The 15628-nt window shown below is 43.4% G+C and overlaps 1 protein-coding gene across 1 annotated transcript in view; it reads right to left on the minus strand.

Moving 5' to 3' along the window:
- RGS11 (regulator of G protein signaling 11) overlaps positions 1–15628 on the minus strand; it is a 1592422-nt gene that overhangs the window by 1426796 nt on the left and 149998 nt on the right. The window lies entirely within an intron of this gene.

Raw genomic sequence — 15628 nt, forward strand, 5'->3', positions numbered from 1 at the left:
GGTAATGCCTGCTTGCTTCACGTCACCCAGTGGAAAATGCTCAAAATTATGAACAGCACTAAGCTTGGCCTCAATTGGATCAAGGAAGAAATGTGTGCCATCCGCCTCATTGTAATGCAGCACCGTTATGTGTTGGACTTAATGACTGCAATGGAGGGAAGGGTCTACACAAGGATTGGCACCTCCTGCTGCACGTTCATCTCAGGGAACAACATGGACAAGAGAAAATTGACACTTGTCATCCAAGCAGTGCATAATCTACAGAGAAGCATACATGAAGAGGAGGTGCCATTGAGCAGGAGTGGTTTTCAAATTGTTGGTTTATGTAAATCACTGTTGCCAGTTATCATTGTGTTTCTATTGGTATGTGGAGTTATAACAATTGGAGATCACCTGCTGTAAAAACGTTGTCCTTAAATTGGGTATAATGCAAGAAAATAGGGAGGTATTGGGTCTAAATAGCAAATTTAAGGAACAATAGGCCCCAAGTACAGTACTTGTACAGTAAATGCGAGTCAGGTAGTGTAGATGAAAAATCAACTAGAGAGGGGAATGTTACTATGGAAAACGAGGCATATATTGATGGAAATGAAGTATCTTCCCATTGTGAACTCTACATCAACTTCCACTTGTAAATATGTAGTTAGGCAGGCCAATACCTAGGCCTGGGAATTGCTGATTGATAGGTCACAGCTGTGAGGGTAAATAGCTGGCAGGCAAACATTCGGGCAGGAAACTCTTGATCTCATAGATAAGCGCATCGAGATTAAAATGGTCAGGGGAGACAGCCACAATAAAGCACACATGACTGTAGGGGGTGCGTGCGCTCCTAAAAATACCATAAAGTCAGATGCCACATGAGTTATGAACCCATAATCAATCAGGTCGCAGCACACGTAGTGATTACAGGCTCCCCATGCTGGACATCTGGACACCTTCACCACTGGCCACAGTGTGTCCACACGAAGCTGAGACCTACCTACAGTAACCATTGAACATTCATTTATGACTTCAAAGGCAGCAACTAACATTAGTCCCCAGATATGGTGCACAAGAAGCTTTTATCCCCTACTGTATTTTGTATATAAGAGGACATAACTAAATGTAAATTGAAACAGCCTTCAGACCTAGAGCCTGTAACTGTTCTCCTGGCCTAAATATTTAATTAAACAAACTGTTCCTGTTTTGCCAAATGCCTCCTGTCTTCTTTTTTTTTTTAAAGGAACTGTATTTTGAGCAATATGCGAAAGGTCTACAGCAGTGATACTCAAAGTACGGCCTGGCGGGGCGCTTGCTGCCCTCTTGACCTTAAAATGTGGCCCCTCTGGTGAACAGCAGCACAGGCTGCTGTTTACTGACTTAGCACAAATATTCAGAAAAAAATATTAAGTAAATAGACAAGTTTTTATTTGCAGGTTAATTGACGTTATGAAGTGAATAAGGTGATGTTCTGCACCACTTATCTTAGGAACACCTTTATTTTTAAAGACATCTTGCAAACAAATGTGTAAAAATAGGATTATATTTCTTCAAAATGCAATAAAGTGCTTTTCAATATCATGCAGAGGTGTTGTACATACCACTGCATTGAGAGGTATTTTTTTTAAATGATAGTTTTCAAATATGAATTTAGAAACATTCATGCTTCCCCACTCCACCCTGACAACAATACCAATAGCGAACTAAGAGGCAAGCCTCTGGGTAGCCTAGGTTGCTAATATACGAGGACAACATTACAATCAAACACAGGAGAAGGTTTTGTATAGTGCACATTCTGAAATGATGTATATTGAGGGTCTCTTATATTCCATAATGAAGAAAAAGAGGCAAATTAAAAAAAGAAATTGGCTAGGATCACACAGTTTAGTCAAGGGGAAAGCACAGGTTGATCCCAGGTTGTCTAGTTTTACGTGCAATTCAGCCACTAGATGTACATTCTTGGCTTTACATCACCGTGCCCGCAGTCACACCACAGATCACGCTTTGCGGCCCCTTGGAAAATGTTTGTGAGTAACCATGCTCTACAGGATAACAATGAGCAGGTGTGATATTATACTAGTGCAGAGAGCAGATCAACTTCTATGTGTGCTTATCAGTTAGGGAGACTGGTGATTTAAAATAATTAGTCCGCCTAAACGGCTTTGGCTTTGCAGGGGTAGCTAAAGTGCCACCATGTTAGGAAAAGGCTTGGATAAGATGTAGCAATCCCAGAGATGGGCATGTACTACCCTAAATAGCATTAGGAGACAGCTATAAATACTGATTAACCGCTCACATAAAAAATTAAACCTAGATTTACTTAAATATTTGCACCAAGCCTCTGCCACTGCTATTGCAAATAAAAGTGCAAGTGCAAGTGAGACAATTAGCAGCCAAATATTCCAGACAAAAATAAATGATGAACTCTCTTATTCCCCTATCTTGCTGCAATTGTCACTCTCACCACACTGCCTTTTGACTGGTTGTCAATCTTTCCAAGCAGCATATATAAAGGATGATGCTGGCTGCTCGTGTTTAGTTGCTCAGTCGATTGTGGGGGTGGGCTGTTACTGTTCTCAGCTTTGATAGAGCGTCACGTCATTCTGAAATTTGTAGGGGTGCATCAATATATTCACTGTTAGTCCGCACCCACATATTAATCGACATAGTTTAGGTGTGACATAGAATTGTATCATTAGATTGGTTAACATAGGGGTGATTAGAAATGAAACCATGCTTTTATGAAGAGAAATGTCGTAGATTATTGCAAATGTATTTTTTAGTTGATGCATAATGTTTGATTTCATGCAATGCAACGTATTAGTTTAAATGTGTGTCATGTTAAAGTTGCACGTGTAGTTGCTTATTCACGTATAAAAGAGTAATGAAACTAATGCTTAAAGTGTGATTTTGGAGTGTTTAACAGTGTAAAAGCCTGATCGCATATACGTTTGAAGAGAAAGGCCTGTTCATTTTCTTATGTTAGCTAAACGTTGTAGGCCGAAAATGATTGGCCTTGATAAAGGCTTTGGGTTTTGGGAGAATGGAAAATCTTAGAGAAGAAAAAAGTTTTACATTCCCATGTTTCTGTTGCAGGTGCAAGGACATTTAGCTCGTTAGAGAGACTAGGTCTTTGTTTTAGGAGTTAGAATGGTACGAGAAGCCAACAGGGGAGTACATTGGAATTTACGGATGATACTTTCAGCGGAGAAGGTGCCTGGGACCCAAGGTCAAGCTAACAGTCGTTGGATGAAGTACAAGTTTCACTGGAAAAGTACTGGAAGAAGACCTGAGTGAAGAGGTGTGCCGAAGGGCATGTTCTACGTTTTTGGGACTTTGTATTAGGGACAGTGCCCCGAGGGTGGAGCAGTTGAGGTTTAGATGGGAAGCTAGAAGGAGCATCTTAGAATGAGCTCTGACTAAGTGCATGTACTTCTAAGGAAGTCTTCACTTCTGACACCTTTTTATTCTCTTGCCTGGGAGGGGAAATGTTAAGTAGGGATGTCACCTTAGAGGTAGAGTAGGGATAGACTAACTGTTTTTTCTTTTAGGCTAATGATTTCAGATGTAGAGATTGTACTAACTATTGGTTTATTGATGCTTCTAGAATTGATTATCCTTTTTATTCTGAGTCGTATGAGACTCTTGTGTAGAATTTCCTTTGTATTAGTGCCCATTTATTTTCTTCACCTTGTATTGAGGTGCTTGTATGTGCAGTTATTTTTGGTTGTAAAATCTTAAAAATTTAGATTCGGAGTCAGTGGTCCTTGGAAACAGAAATTTGATTCTGTTAATTGTGTATTGAGATTTGAAATTCCTCCCCTCTACACTATTTAGCAAATAAAAAGATCCTGGCGACCTGAGAGGATTCTTGGAGATTATAAGGTAGGCAAGAATCAGGTCCTATCCGTTGGTAGCAGAGGATGGTTATCTCTGATAGTGAGGGGACATCTAGATCAAGATAAGAGATTCTAGCGGCCCATAGAAGTCAAGTGATGGTGACTCATCGGATGGCGAGCAGTGGGCAACGGCAGTTGATGGAGATTGATGGAGACTAGCGGTGCGGCGGAAAGCAGCATTTCGTGGAGGAGTGAGTTTGAACAGGGTGATATGTTTGTAGATTGCGGTGTTGATTTGATTGTGTGATGTCTTGCGGAGTTGGAGTGAGTGTTGAGTGACTGTGAGATCAGGCTGTGAGCACGCGCAGCCCGGGAAAATCTTAGGCTCGACGAGTAGCTTAAGTGATTGTGGTGTAGAAGACACCCGCGGTAGATTTTGTTGACCACCGAAGGGGGATCGTGAGACGTCATCGATTACCCGGACCAAGGTAGGGGCTGCGAATGTGCGAGTGCGTGAGTAACTGACGCTGGTTGTGGGTTGTTGTATATGGAACATTGAGTGAATGAAACCTATCAGTTGAGGCGATTTTATGGTCGTTTCACAGACAGACAGTTGCCAGTTGAGGTCATCAATTTCGAGAGACTGCCGGAGGCAGTCAGAGAAGTGATTGTCCAGTCGTTTCGTGGACAGATAATTACTTCAGAGTGTGAATGGGACAAATACAAGGGTGAGACGTGAATTGTGAAGGAGGGGAACTGCTGCGAGTGGAGGAAAGCTGACGTCAGAAGGTGTTGCGCTGCGATAGGTTGGTTGGTGTGAGTCACACTGCTATTGGTGGATTGACATCAGGAAGTGAACGAAAACTTTGTGCGCGATCAAAAATTTGTTCATCATGAAATGTTTTGAAATTTTCCGAGAATTATGTAGAGGTGACAAACATGTGGTTACACGAGGGGGAGAAGAAGTCCCTCCTGAGGATACTCCGGCGCATTATATTGCAAAAAATGTGGGGTTGCATACTATAATTTGGCTTGAAAATTGGCATAAAATGACTCATGGCGAGGGAGAACTAGCTTTCCCATGATATGGTACTTTCAGGTTGGAGGTGTTGTACCAGTTGAAATCTGTAATGTCTTCGTTGCGACCTTTGCCGAGACCAACTCAGTTTGTGGCATTGCATGCATGAATCAGAGCAGCGAATGATAGGAAAAGAGATCAAAGTCATGAAAGGGTGAAGAAGTCAATTAAGGCATTCCAGGATGCGAGGTGGGATGCACAAGAGAAGAGGTGGAGAGTAGAAATGATAGAGGGAGACAGGTTGTACCCGCTATTAGAGAAGACAGACAGTGCTAAGGCAAAGAGCATAGATGACGATGACAGTGATACAGATGACAGTCTAGTAGAGAGGTTACTGCCTGAGAGACCACCCCCATACAATCCAGATTCCTATGAAGGGAAGTCAGCTCAAGCAGAAGGGACTAGGGATTACAGACTCAGTCAGAGGTGAGAGTAGTAGGGAAAATCTCAACAGGAACTGAGGACGTGAAAAATCAGTCTGTAGCAAGCACAGAGGTTGGGAGAGGTGTGAGGTTAACAGATGCTTTAAAGGTACCGGTTACCATTGGACCTATTGTTTCAGTTTATGACCCAGATCAAGAGAAGGTTGGTAGTCTAGCGCAGTCGACTGAAGGATCAAGGAGTGTGGTAGAGGGAAATGGATCAGCGAGTGGGATGGAGCAGACTCCGAAACCTATTGAATGGAGTACGCCATTGCCAGCTACACCGGACTCTTGTAGGGGACAGGTGGATACGAGATCAGCAAGACCAAGGTCTTTGGCCGAGTTGAGGTCGGATCTGAGGATGTGGGTACCTCCTGTAAGGAATCAGTGTGAAAGAATGGTAGAGAGTGAGGAGCGAGGCAATTCAGGAAACCAACCAGTCTCTAGGAATATGACAGAAGAGAATAGACCTCGAGAACAGGACTGCGAGTATGACGAACGGAATGGGGCAGTTTGTCGAGAAATACTGAAGGGAGCCTTGAAAGGGAGAATGTTAGATGTAGTAAGGTTGGAAGCAGAAGTAGATGAAATAATAAGTGGAAATTTGCCTCTTGAAAGAACATACATGTATGAACAAGATGAGTAACTTTTTGTAGCGAAGGATGTGACTCGCAAGGCAAGAACTGCATATGAGAAATTGTCAGAATTGGCTAAAAGGTATGAGGTGGACCTGTCTAAAATGAAACCATTGCAGGGAAGCCATAGATTGCAGTATAGCGACCAAGAATTGGAAAAGAAGAGGGTCATGGGATTGAGGACTCACATCAAGGATTTTATTATAGCAATGCGTGCATGGATCATGCTTGATAAATGGCAAGAAAGGTGGTCCAAGAAGAAGAGTTCTAAAAAGATGGTAGGAGAGATGCCTCCTCCAGGTGGGGGGATGATGGATGTAGGAAATTTCCCTTTACGAGAGGTACAGAATGGAGGATATGTGCATGTGCCTTGGAGTAGGGGTGATTTGGCTGCATTTACGAACGATTTTCCCCGCTTGCGGGAGAAGCCCGTCGAGTGGTACAAGCAGGTTGATCGGTTTGTCAAGATCTCAAAGGTGTTGTGGATTGATTTGAACACGTTGTGTGACATTGTGGTTCCGAGCGATTTATGGTCGGCATGTAAAATTGCTGTTGAATGACCAACTTCCGAGCCCGAAAGGGATCCTTTTTCGAATGGTCCGTCACCCATAATCAAGAAGAAGTTTGAACAAGTGATTACGTGGCTGAAGTCGAAAATTTCACCTCAGGATATTGATTGGGTTAAGATTGATCGGACAGTCCAGGAGCTAAAAGAGACAGTGTATGAGTACTATAAAAGACTCTTGCAGGCCTTTAAGCAGTACAGTGGATTAGATGCCTTGGATACAAAAGACATGGGACAGCTTGTTTTGAAGTTTGTGTTGGGTTTGAGACCAGAGGTTAGTCTCATAATACAGCAACATTTGATTTGCTGGCAGAATAAGCCGGTGGATGAGATTTTGCGATATGCCAGGTACTGTAGTGATGAGATAGAATCGAAGTACAGGAAGTTGAAGGACAAATCGATGCTTGTTCAGATGCAAACGGCTCAGGTTCAGTCTAGTGGGGGAACGTTAGGAAGGAAGCAGGGAAATAACCAAGGAGGGAATCAGAATGTCCAAGGTCAGGGAAGACCAAAGTCAGTTGATCCCAAGACAGGATTGGATGTGGCGACATTGAAGAAGACCACTGCGTGTCATCTTTGTCACTAGGTTGGACACTGGAAACGTGAGTGTCCCTTAAATCCAATGAATCAGGTGCAGCAAGAAGTAGAGATAGCTCAGGTACCTGTACCTGAGGTAGTTCCCATAGTGACTAGACCGAAGTTGGTGAAAGGGGGGACTATTAGTCCACAGGTGCAAGTTCCTCAGCCACCTAGGGTTCAAAGTGTTCAGCAAGGAGTTCGGACTTACCAACAGATGCCCTTGTTCGAAGGATATGAGGAGTTCAGTCTAGACCCGTTGGCATGACGGTGCCTGAGAGGGGAGGAAGACTGCACGCTTGGAGCAGTCTTGGAGGTAGAACAGAGGGGACCATTTATAGAAGCAGATATTGATGGTCACCCTACCACCTTTTTGGTTGACACTGGTGCTACCCGGTCTACTGTGAGATCAGCAGTAGTCCCTAACCTACCACTCTCGGGACAATCAATCCAAGTTGTTGGTGTAGCAAATAAGAAATTAACCAGTCCATTGACAGAGCCAATTCCTGTGAGAATAGGAACTTTCCGGGACCGACACCAGTTTGTGGTGTGTGACTCGAGTCCAGTTTGCCTGTTAGGAAGAGATCTGTTGTGCAAACTGAATTGCACCATTTATTGCACACCAAAGGGAGTTGAAGTGCAAACAAAGGATGATGATGCGACCTTCAAGGTTGCAAATCAGCACGTGTGTATAGAAATGTACCTGGTGCTGACAGTGGAGGAACTTCCACTTGATTTGAGGGATTCTGTGTCACTTGATGTGTGGGATTTTACCGGAGAAGAGATTGGATTGATAAAAGATGTAGAGCCAGTAAAGATTCAGGTCAAGCCGAATGCAGAATTTCCTAGGACGCCCCAGTACAATTTGCCACCCGAGACTATTGCAGGGATCAAACCTGTAATTGAGTCTATGATCAAGCAGGGAATTCTGAAAGAGATCATGGGTAACCCATGTAATTCACCTATCATGGGACTACAGAAACCAAGTGGGGAATTCAGGATTGTGTAGGACCTGCGAAAGGTCAATGCGATAGTTGTTCCATGTTGTCCGGTGGTACCGAATCCATCTGTGATCCTGTTTCAAATTCCATGTGAAGCTGAGTGGTTTACAGTGATTGACCTGTGTCAAGCATTCTTCTTGATACCACTCCATGAGGAAAGCCAATTTCTTTTTGCTTTCCGGCTGGAGAACCGTGTGTTAACAAGGTGTCGTATCCCACAGGGGTACACAGAGAGTCCATCGATCTTTAATCAGATCTTGAAGAAGAATCTTGAAAGTCTTGTGTTGCCGCAGAACTCTGTTCTGGTGCAATAAATTGACGACTTGCTCATTGCTTCAGAAACCGAGGACGCTTGCCGAATTGATACCATTGCTTTACTGAATCATTTGGCAGAGAACGGACACAAGGTGTCTCCAAATAAATTGCAGTATTGCCTGAGTGAAGTGCAGTATTTGGGTCACAGAATTGAGAAGGGCAAGAGAAAGGTGTCACCAGATCGCATTGAGGCCATTATGAACATGCCTGTGCATACTACCCAGAGAGAAGTCAGAATGTTCTTGGGAATGGTTGGCTACAGTCGCCAATGGATTCCCAACTTCTCCTTTGAAGCGAAGCCTTTACAACGTCTGACGCACAAGGATGTGAGTGGTCCGGTACCATGGGACAATGACTGTTTGATGTCATTTTTAAGGCTGAGAGAAGCCCTGTGTCGCGCTCCAGCTTTAGGAATGCCTGATTACAACAAGGCTTTCACACTGTTCTGTTGCGAGAGAGAAGGTTGTGCATTGTCAGTTCCCCCTCAGAATCATGGAGGTGTCCGTAGACCAGTTGCCTACTTTTCAGCTACTTTAGATCCAGTAGCTTCTGCGTTGCCCGGATGTCTTAAATCCGTTGCTGCAACAGGTTTCAGCATTGAAAGGTGTGAGAGTACTGCAATGGAACATCCACTTACAATTTATGTGCCACACTCTGTTGAACTGTTGATGACAAGGACCAAAACACAGCACCTCACAAACAACAGGTTGACACGTTATGAACAAGTTATACTTGCTGCAGAAAATGTGACTTTGAAGAGGTGTTCTCTTTTGAATCCTTCAACATTGATGCCTATCCCAAATGCAGATGGTGAAGATTATGAGGATCACGATTGTCTCGATGTGACTGAACTATGCACCAAACCGAGACCAGACATTGGTGATGAACTGCTCCCTGACCCTGATGAAATTTTCTTTGTGGGCGGTTCATGTTTAAGAGACGATGTTGGTCAATTAAAAGCAGCGTTTGCTGTATGTACCATCACAGGTTGAAGCTGCTTGTTTAGAGGGAGTACACTCCGCATAGGTAGCTGAAATCATTGCTTTGACCCATGCCTGTTTGGCTGCTGATCAGATCCGGATAGCGATTTACACTGACAGTCAATACGGGTTTGGTGTGGTTCACGACTTCGGACAGTTATGGTCACAGAGAGGATTCATGACATCTTCCGGTTCGCCCATTAGAAATGGTGAATATGTTAGACAATTGTTGGAAGCATTGCAGTGTCCCAAAGAAATTGTGGTTGTTAAGTGTTCTGCCCATAGTAAGGGAAACGACTTCGTTTCCCTGGGAAATAATTACACGGATGAGGTTGCATGGTTTTGTGCAGAACAAGGATGCATATTTACTGGAGAAAGCCAAGAAAGAACCACGCTCAGCATGATGCTAGCCATGGCCGATACATGGGAGGAACTAAAACGATTGCAGGATGAGGCTACTGATCAAGAACGAGATGGCTGGATAAGATTAGGATGTGAGAAGGGAGATGTGGATGTGTGGATTTCGAGTGATGGACAAGCTGTACTACCGGAAAGTCTGTTGAATCCAATGGCAAGATTGATACATGGTGCAGTAGACCTTGGCAGAGATGCAATGGTGCGAGTGTTCAGACAGACATGGTACAATCCAAAGTTTCGTGCAGTTGCTGAAGCTGTATGTCAGAGGTGTGTTACATGCCAGCAGATGAATGCAGGTAAGAGAACTTTGAGTTAAATTGGGAGGTCAGGAGGGCCTTTCAATAGAATACAATTGGACTTCATTGAGATGCCAAAGTGTAATGGGCTGAGATACATTCTGGTTGTGGTGTATGTCTTTTCAAGGTGGGTGGAGGCTTACCCAACGCGTAGGTGTGACACACTCACTGTAGCTAAGCTATTGTTGAGGGAACTTATCCCTAGGTTTGGTTTTCCGACCTCTTTGGAGTCAGATAGAGGAACGCATTTCCACAATGAGATCGTAAAATTGCTCTGTGCGGCTTTTAATGTGTATCAGAGATTACATTGCAGTTATCGACCTGAGGCTTCTGGGATTGTGCAGCAAGTTAATGGGACTTTGAAAGCACAGATGGCGAAAGTGTGTTCATCGACATCCCTGAAATGGCCTGACGCACTGCCCTTGGTCCTCATGAGCCTTCGTAGTGTTCCTGATAGGAGAACGGGGTTGTCACCTCACGAGATCCTGATGAGGAGGGCAATGCGATTACCAGCGATACCTGCTACTGCCTTGATTAGCATCACTGATGACTTAATTCTCGACTACTGTAAGGGACTGGCTGACGTAGTCCGTTCTGTGTCCCAGCAGGTGCAAGCAGCAACTGTTCCAGCCGCAAGTGACCTGTGCCACGACTTGTGCCCAGGAGATTGGGGGCTTGTGCGTAAACACGTGAGGAAGAGTTGCCTGGATGTTCGTTGGCATGGCCTGTACCAGGTAATACTGGTCACGAACACGGCAGTGAAGTGTGGAGGATTGCCGAACTGGGTGCATGCCTCCCATACCCGCAGAGTTCCAGCACCCTTGGAAGATACAGCCCCTCTCGTGAATGAAAATCCAGCTGAGGTGGCAGGGCCATCTGAGAGGGCAAGTCAAGCTGTGAGGGTTGCTGATGCAGTTGGTTGTGCACTAGATCGAACTGAAAGGGGTTGTGCAAATCAAAGCCCCGAATTTGACTCAGACGGAGAAAGTATTGCTGTGGGAGAAGTAGAGTCAAATTCTGCTGAAGAAGGAAGTAGTGCACAGGGTACCCAAAGGGAGAGCAGAAGTGCCACAGAAGCAGAAAAGGTTTGGCCTGTGAGTCAGAGACGGCTGAACTTGAGATTGGCACCTTAAAGAGATCTTGCCCCAGTTTCTGAAACCTCTGAATCTGAACAGAGTGACGAAGAACAAGCTTGGGGTAGTCTGAGAAGATCCAGGAGAACAAGAGTGCCGTGTCAAAGGTACGCCTCACCAGAGTGAACATACGCTGTGACTGATGCCAGGAGTGTTGAGCTCGGGGAGGCTGAAGTCTTTGACACTAATCAGCGATTCTCCGAATCTGAAAATAGACGTGCTGCTGTTGATTCCAGGAGTGGAGATCGAAGGAATACTGACTCTCAATATTCCGAATCCACCACTTCTGAGCAAGATTCGTGAATTGATTCTGGAGACGCTGGTTTTTCCAACTTTTGGTTATGTACCACCGTATCAGGAATTAGTGGTGCTTCGTCTTGAACTTTTGCAACGTGTTTTAGAGATTTTGGGAGCCGATCTTATTTTGGACTGAAGGTGAATTTTGTTGTATATGAAAGTCTATTAAGAAGATATCCTAGGCCCGAGTGGAAGAAGAATACATTTATGGACTTTCCATCAAGACAACGAAAGAGGGCAAGGGAAGTCTTTTTGTGGACTGTGTAAATAAGGAGCTGAAATCACGGGGGATTTCCAGCTTTTGAAGTGTCGTTTGAACTGGTTAGCAAGTGACGCCCAGAGGAGAAAATAGACTCTTAATTGTTGCTGCTGAGACCAAGAACTTAGAGAACTTTGCAAAATCATGGATGCTGGAAATGCTCACCGTAGCTCTAAAGTAGTGATAGGTACACTTATAGGGTTGGTGATAGTTTCTATAGTCATAATAGTTGTAGCCCCATATATCGTTTCACATGAGCAGGAAGAGGTGGTACAGGGAACACCTATGCCTACTACTTCTAGCCAAAAGGAGGTCACTGTAGGAGCTAAAAGAGCTTTACTAATCGAAGAGAGTCGTAAATTTCACATAGATATGTCTAGAAGTGATTTTAAGCTTAAAGCATGCGCAAAGCTGCTATATGAGTACGTCGATGCGATGGATACGAAAGACTGTTATGTGTGCATGCAGTTACCTTCTTCTGTGAATGAGGGTATTAGATACCATCATCTTCCACTGACGTATGGAATTTCTTGTAGTGTGCTGCTTAGTATTTTCTATGAGAGAGGTCAGTTTGAGTATTTCTTTTCCAATTACGATGCAGTACTTCCTGAAGTTCCAGCTTACAAGCATTTGAATAAATACGATTATTACAAGTCGGAGGACAGACTCCGGAAGTATTTCATACCATCTTTGGAACTGGATACGGCTTATGCTCATTGGCATAATTTAACTTGTTCGTTGTCAGATACTGAGAAGAAGTTTATAGGTCAAGTAGAAGATAGATATAGAAAACTAACTGAAACACGAAATACAGGAGATAGTCCAGTAGATTGGACCAATGAGGAAAGATTATACAGATCTAAGGGGAGTTATGGACCCATAGCATTGGACCAGGCGCAAAAGGGGAAGTTGTGTGTGAAACGTCCTCAGACCTACTATGAAAAGGTTTCGGTAGGGCAAAGTACGTGTGATCATATTTTCACGATGGAAGACTCAGCTAAGAACGTTTTGCAAGGCTCGGTGCAAGTGATTCCAACTGTTTATTATGTGTGCGGAAAGAATGCCTAGCTATCATGCAGAAGATTTGGAGCTTTTGGAAACTGGACACCATTCTAGAGCAAAAAGAGCTGCGAGTGCAGGGATGGTGATTGGAGATATTTTTGGAGCAATGATACCGAGTTTGGGTGTGGTTTTGAATGATGTGAAGATCAGAAGACTGGCAACTGTGGTTGATGAGTTGTCAATGAATACAGCAAGGTCTTTGATATTGGTGGATGGAGAGATGTTGTCGATAAGGACGATTTTTTTGCAGAATCGCCTTGCTTTAGACGTATTATTGGCAAAAGAGGGCGGAGTCTGTAAATTATTGAAAGTTCAGGAATGTTGTACGTATATTCCAGACAACAGCAAGGATCTGGAGATATATATATAACATTACCACGATTCATCAAGAGATTGAGGATTTGACTGAAGAAGGTGTGTGGGGAAAAGATTGGTAAAGGATTTGGCCGTGTGGGAAGTTGGTTTGCGAATTTGGGAAAGGGGTTCCTTGGGTTTGTGCTAAAACCCCTCATTATTGTTGTGGTTTGTGTGATCTGCTTGTGGGGTTTCATCAGAGCTTATAAGTGGTACAGAGGAAACAGAATTCAAAGAGCTCTCAGAGTGAGTGAAATGCGAATGGCTAGACTGCAGGACAGTCAATATCAGAATATTAAGAATATGGAGAGATTCCGACGGGGAAGGATGGCGACAAGTACTGTTTAGGTCGGTTCTTTCTCCAAGTGAATTGCGTGATGGTGTGATGACATTTGTCATCAAAGGGGGGAACTGATAGAGCGTTACGTTATTCTGAAATTTGTAGGGGTGCATCATATTCACTGTTAGTCCGCACCCACATATTAATCGACGTAGTTTAGGTATGACATAGAATTGTATCATTAGATTTGTTAACATAGGGGTGATTAGAAATGTAACCATGCTTTTCATGAAGAGAAATGTCGTAGATTATTGCAAATGTATTTTTTAGTTGATCCATAATGTTTGATTTCATGTAATGCAACGTATTAGTTTAAATGTGTGTCATGTTAAAGTTGCACGTGTAGTTGCTTATTCACGTATAAAAGAGTAATAAAACTAATGCTTAAAGTGTGATTTAGGAGTGTTTAACAGTGTAAAGGCCTGATCGCATATACGTTTGAAGAGAAAGGCCTGTTCATTTTCTTGTTTGCTAAACGTTGTAGGCCGAAAATGATTTCCCTTGGTAAAGGCTTTGGGTTTCGGGAGAATGGAAAATCTTAGAGAAGAGAAAAGTTTTTCGTTCCCATGTTTCTGTTGCAGGTGCAAGGACATTTAGCTCGTTAGAGAGACTAGGACTTTGTTTTAGGAGTTAGAATGATACGAGAAGCCAACAGGGGAGTACATTGGAATTTACGGATGATACTTTCAGCGGAGAAGGTGCCTTGGACCCAAGGTCAAGCTAACCGTCGTTGGATGAAGTACAAGTTTCACTGGAAAAGTACTGGAAGAAGACCTGACTGAAAAGGTGTGCTGAAGGGCGTGTTCTACGTTTTTGGGATTTTGTATTAGGGACAGTGCCCCGAGGGTGGAGCAGTTGAGGTTTAGATGGGAAGCTAGAAGGAGCATCTTAGAACGGGCTATGACTAAGTGCATGTACTTCTAAGGCAGTCTTCTCTTCTGTCACCTTTTTATTCTCTTGCCTGGGAGGGGAAATGTTAAGTAGGGATGTCACCTTAGAGGTAGAGTAGGGATAGACTAACTAGTTTTTCTTTTAGGCTAATGATTTCAGATGTAGAGATTGGACTAACTATTCGTTTATTGATGCTTCTAGAATTGATTATCCTTTTTATTCTGAGTCGTATGAGACTCTTGCGTAGAATTTCCTTTGTATTAGTGCCCATTTATTTTCTTCACCTTGTATTGAGGTGCTTGTATGTGCAGTTATTTTTGGTTGTAATAAAATCTTAAAAATTTAGATTCGGAGGCAGTGGTCCATGGAAACGGAAATTTGATTCTGTTAATTATGTATTGAGATTTGAATTTCCTCCCCTCTACACTATTTAGCAGATAAAAAGATCCTGGCAACCTGAGAGGATTCTTGGAGATTATAAGGTAGGCAATAATCCGGTCCTATCAGTTTGACATTATGCTTTGTTGCAGCCTGTGCCCACTGCAGTCAACCATGCTCAACAGCAGGTTTAGCCTGATGCTGGACTCCAGCAATACAAAGCACACCCAGGGGCCAGGGAGGCCCTCGACGAGACACAATAGTACCTCAGGGCCTTGACCCAGGGACAAATCTGCTTGGCATGTTTAACACTTAGGATGATCTGTGACAGGGTTTGCATAAGATGAAGGCTTCAGACTAAAAGATTTTTAAACACATATTTCACTTTAGTAAAAATATGTAAAGTCATTTTTCTCCATCTTCAATGACTTGACAACGACGCCATTAGTAAACAGAAATCATGACAGTTTGTGATGTGCACAAAGATGGCACACGTCTCAGAAAAAAACTTGGAATTTGTGCATATTTTGTGAATAATAGAAACAAAAAGCCCAATAGCGATCCCATTAAATTGGTCTGCGAGCAATGAGAAGTGGTAGTGATAGGACCCAGGGCCACTCAAATCAGTGGGTAAGAAAGTAAAGTATGGCCAGCAAAAAAGAGTAAAGCAGATAAGACAACCAACATCCCAAAGAACACCACTGACGCTGAATGTGTGAACATACTGCAAAATGAAAGAGATGCTAGTGCCGTGAAGGTCATTTCTAGCTAAGGGTCAGAGAATTCTCTAAGAAGAATGTGTGGCACATCC

This window comes from Triturus cristatus, chromosome 10, assembly GCF_964204655.1.
Source record: "Triturus cristatus chromosome 10, aTriCri1.1, whole genome shotgun sequence".
Lineage (NCBI taxonomy): Eukaryota > Metazoa > Chordata > Amphibia > Caudata > Salamandridae > Triturus > Triturus cristatus.